The sequence below is a fragment of the Primulina tabacum genome, chromosome 11 (genome assembly GCF_025594145.1).
Source record: "Primulina tabacum isolate GXHZ01 chromosome 11, ASM2559414v2, whole genome shotgun sequence".
NCBI lineage: Eukaryota > Viridiplantae > Streptophyta > Magnoliopsida > Lamiales > Gesneriaceae > Primulina > Primulina tabacum.
In genome coordinates this window covers 30,391,165-30,396,494 of record NC_134560.1, presented here as the reverse complement: position 1 = coordinate 30,396,494, position 5,330 = coordinate 30,391,165, and positions in this window count along the sequence as shown.

Here is a 5,330-nt window from a genome sequence, read left to right as displayed (position 1 = left end):
TCATCAGTTTTGGGACACATAGCTTTAGATAGAGTAATACCATGACACATTGGTAAGTATCCTCTCTTGGACTCTTCCATAGAGAATTGATTCAGAATGGTATCGATATAAGTGGCTTGAGTGAGCCCCAGCATCCTCTTTGATCTATCTCTATAGATTTGTATTCCCAATACATATGATGTTTCACCCATGTTTTTCATGGAGAATTTACTTGCTAACCATACTTTAGTTGATTGTAGTAATCCTACATCATTCCCAATGAGCAGGATATCATCAACGTAAAGTGCTAGGAATGTCACTGCACTCCCACTAACTTTCTTGTACACACATGGTTCCTCAGGATTCTTAGCAAAAACAAACTCTTTGATAGTGCTATCAATTATGAGGTTCCAACTCCTTGACGTCTGCCTGAGACCATTTATTGATCTCTGAAGTTTGCATACCTTATGCTCACTTCCCACTGATGTGTATCCCTCAGGTTGAGACATATAAATTTCTTCTTTGATGTCTCCATTGAGGAATGCAGTCTTTACATCCATTTGACATATCTTATAGTCATACCATGCTGCTATGGCTAATAGTATTCTAATGGACTTAAACATAGCAACTGGTGAAAAAGTTTCTTCATAGTCAACTCCTTGCCTTTGAGTATAATCTTTTGCAACCAGCCTTGCTTTGAAGGTCACTACCTTCCCATTCGCCCCAAGCTTTCTTTTGTAGATCCATTTGCACCCTATGTGAACAATTCCCTTAGGTGGACCTACTAATGTCCAGACTTGGTTTGAATACATAGAGTCCATCTCTGAATGCATGGCTTCAAGCCATTTGGTTGAATCAGTATCAGATATTGCTTCCTTAAAGTTCATTGGATCACATCCAACACAAGACTCATCATGGTCTTTTTCACGAAGAAGCGTATATATAGCATGTGGTCTAATAACCCTATCAGACCTCCTAGGAGCTTTTACTTCAATTACTGGTTGTTGGGGATTAGGTTCAACTACTATAGTTGAGGGAGTATCTTGAATTTCTTCAAGTTCTATCATGTTGCCTTTTTCTATCTAATAGAAATTCATTTTCCAAAAAGTGGCATTTCTTGAAACAAACACTTTTGCTTCATTGTGATGATAGAAATAATATCCAACAGAATTCTTTGGATATCCTACAAAGTAGCACAAAGTGGATCTACTATTCAATTTGTCTCCCACTGTCTGCTTCAAGTAAGCAGGACATCCCCATATTCTCATGTAAGAATATTTGGAAGTTTTTCTCATCCATATCTCATATGGTGTTTTATCAACTTCTTTAGTATAGACATTATTCAACAATATTGCCGCAGTTTCAAGCGCAAAGCCCCAAAACCTTTTAGGCAATTCAGTGAATCCCATCATAGATCGAACCATGTCCATCAAGGTTCGATTACGACGTTCAGAAACACCATTCAATTGTGGCGTAGCTGGTGGAGTCCACTGTGAGAGAATCTCATTCTCTTTTAGATAACCCAAAAATTCAGGACTTAAGTATTCTCCACCTCAATCATATCGAAGTGCCTCAATACTTCTTTCCAGCTGATTTTCTACTTCAGATCTGAATTCTTTGAACTTTTCAAATGCTTCAAATTTGTGTTTCATCAAATAAACGTACCCATACCTCGAATGGTCATCAGTAAAGGTAATGAAGTAGTATTGCCCATATTTTATCCTAACACTTAACGGGCCACAAATGTCTATGTGGATCAAACAATAAACCATGCGCACGTTCCACGTTTCCATTGAATGGAGTCTTTGTCATTTTTCTTTTTAGACATGATTTACAAGTAGGTAGAGAATTTATGTCTGACAAGTCAAACATGCCTTCTCCCACTAGTTTGTGCATCCTTCTTTGGGAAATGTGACATAGTCTAGTGTGCCATATTTGTGTGGAATTTGGATCATCTAACTTTCTTTTGTTTGTTGTTGAAATCATGTTTACTTGGACATTCACTTTTCATTTCCAGAACATTTCTGGCACATATAATTTCTTATGTCCGGACTTCTTGCAGTGAAATAAATATGTTCTGACTTATCTGGCTTAGTAGGCCTTTTAAGTGTTCGTCAGAGTTTGCCTCTAATTGGGTTTGTTTTTCTTGTGAGGGGCAGAAAATTTCTTTGCTTTACCTTGTGGGCCATTTTTCGTCTGACGAGAGGCCCATTAGAAAAACAACAATTTCATGTTTAATGGTGATCTTATAAGTTATAAGCGTATTGACTAGCTCTTCAAGGCTATCATCTATCTTATTCAATTCACCATAACCCCGTCAAATGAGGAAGAGAAAAACAACAAATTGATGTTATCAATTAACTCCTTAGGAATCACATATTTCAGGCCTACCACATTCTCAATAAGCCCAATCACATGTACACCATGCTCATGGGCCAAAGCCTTGTCTTGCATGCGTGTAGTCATGAGCTCCTTGAAAGTGGTGTGCATAGTTTTATGCACCATGCAACTCTTGCACGTGCATCCGAATGTCAGCAGCATTCAACATTTCCTCAAACTATCCATACAGTTCATTTGACATAGAAGCGAGCATGTTACACTTTAGCTTGCATACTATGATCCTACCATCATGCATGCTTTATCAGCTCAGCAGGACTGACAATAGTGTGTATGCTATTTTCTCCGAATTCAGAACAATTTTCCCAACCAGTCTTGAAAATTAGATTTGATTAGCTTGTTAATAATAAAAATGGATTACGTGACGAAATCGAAAATATATTGATACGGAAACAGAATAATGGTTGCTGATAATTTGAAAATAATTCTAAGATATAAAATATGGATTTTAATTTATAAATCTCCTTCCCACTATTTTGACATTTTCACCACCCTCTGATGAAAAAGAGAAATCGTATTTCCTTAGTGGGCACATAGATTCCAATTAACCAATTATAATTCCGAATAATATCAGCAAATTATAATTTCTCAAAGGTAGAATCCAATTGCATCCCTATGCAACCTCCGCGTGTTTTGCCTCATGTTTAATAAGGACCCAATAAAATGACGTCGTTTATTTTCGCGTGTCAAACCGACCCATCAATATTGAATTGTAGTAGACAGTCGCCATGAGTTCCCCCAATAATATGAGTCGAAGTCATGGGAGTTCCACTCAATTCACATCATATGTCCGGTGGAGGTCACAGCTTTCCGGCGTCCCCAATAATATGAGCCAGACACTGTCCGCAGGTAGCGATCAACAACCACAGTTGATGGAAGGCAAGGAAAAATTAAACTCTTTTAATTATTACTTTTTTGGTTTGATATAAATTTTGAATCATATTCAAAATGAAGGATTTTAATTGTTAAAATTGTCTCATCATTTTAATTTAAAAAACGCGTGCCATGAGTTCGTATATTTGCCGGATTCATGCAACTATATTATTTAATAATATACATACATGCTTACTATCATATATTGCATATATCATAATATGACGTTCAACAATAAATAAGGATGATCAATCACCAACACTATTAGATTCATATGAGCCAGACATGGATCCAGGTCCAAAACCTAGGTGAATGCATGGATGCAAATGCAACTATTACAAGTACTTCCAATATTTTACATGTCTTCATCTCATTCATCGGGCCCACCATCTTCCAGTCTTGATCTCCCACTATTTCTAATAATTACATTTAAATAGCCATGACACATAAGGAATACATCTCATGGGGTGGTAACGGGCCATAAACCAGGCCCACTTTAATAATATCAAATATTAAAAAAAAACGAATAAAACAATAAAATATTCTAACATACACCTAACACATTGGTCAAGGCTCTCGATCATCCTTCATGCATTTAATATCAAATATTAACATTAATTTAATTAAAAAATTTAATTAATTGATAAATCATATATCTAATAATTTTATCACTAACCACCACAATTATTAAAGAATTCAATAAATTAAATAAACACTTTTATTTAATTTTCAATTAAATCAATAATAATTGATTTCTTGTAAAACTCAATTTTACCATAAATAATTAAAATCATATTCTAATTATTTATTTTACAATAAAATTTATAATTTTTCAGAAATTAATTTTCCAAAATAATAATTGAACCAATTTTCAAAAATATCAATTTTGTCCAAAAATTTGAAAAATCAGAAATTGCACCCTGGGCCCAAACAATTCAAGCCCACCAATCAGTACGCTTCTCGAGACGATCCTGGGCAGTCGCCCTCGCTGCCCGCGCAGTGCCCAAATGTTTCGGGCAGTCGCAGGCCTGCTATGCCCGTCTGTGCGCACAGGCGTACGCCTGCTGCGGGCCGGCCGCGCGTTCCAGATAGAAACGAAATTTATTTTTTCTGGAAAAATAAAATTTTTATGGTGCATCAATTTTCTGAAAAATTTTCTTGTGTGGTTAGAAACAAATTATTCAATATCAAAACCATAATATTTAGAAAAACATTGGTTCTGATACCACTGTTGGATCCCGGTTTTCTCGTGCCCAAACGCATCGGAAGTTTTAAAATTTTAAATTTTATTTTGACAATCAAAATATGTTTTGTTTGCGCACTTGTATGGTTTATTGAATCAAACATTCATAGAGCGTTAGAATTTTATACCTTTGGTAATTAAATCACTTGACTCCAACTAATCCGGTATAGGCGGATCTAGCTCTTGATGAATCCCTACGAACTTTCTTCAAGGACTCCTTTCTTCTAATCAGGTACACGACTAGATGATTTGTCCTCTTCTGATTCATACTAGAAAATTAGAAAAAGTTTTTACGTTGGAGATTGAAAACGAGAGACGGCTCAAATTTTCATTCAAAAGGAAGGGGCCGAATTTCTCAAGCTTTCGAAAAGAGGTTTTTCGAAATTTGTGAAGGTGGTGGCTAGGGTTTTGACTTCTCAACACTTATTTATAATTAACCCAGGACTTTATACATATAATTAACATTAATGGGCTTGATTAATTAATTGGGCTAGTCCAACTAGTTTAATTAATTTAATCAAAGTCGATTAAATTTTAATTATTAAGTATGTTGGACTTGTACTCCTACAAGCCCATTAAACATATTTCCCAACAATTTTAATTTAATATTTAATCAACTCAAATTTTGAAATTAATTAATTAAATTCATTATAAATTCAACATTTGAATTTATTATTTAAATTATAAATTCAACTACTTGAATTTATATCACCTCCAAAATTTAATATCTAATAAACCCAACATTTCAGTTTAATAAATTAAATTATCAAATTTTATAAATTCAACTCCTTGAATTTATTCTCTCAAAATTTAATTATCATAAATTCAACTCCTTAAA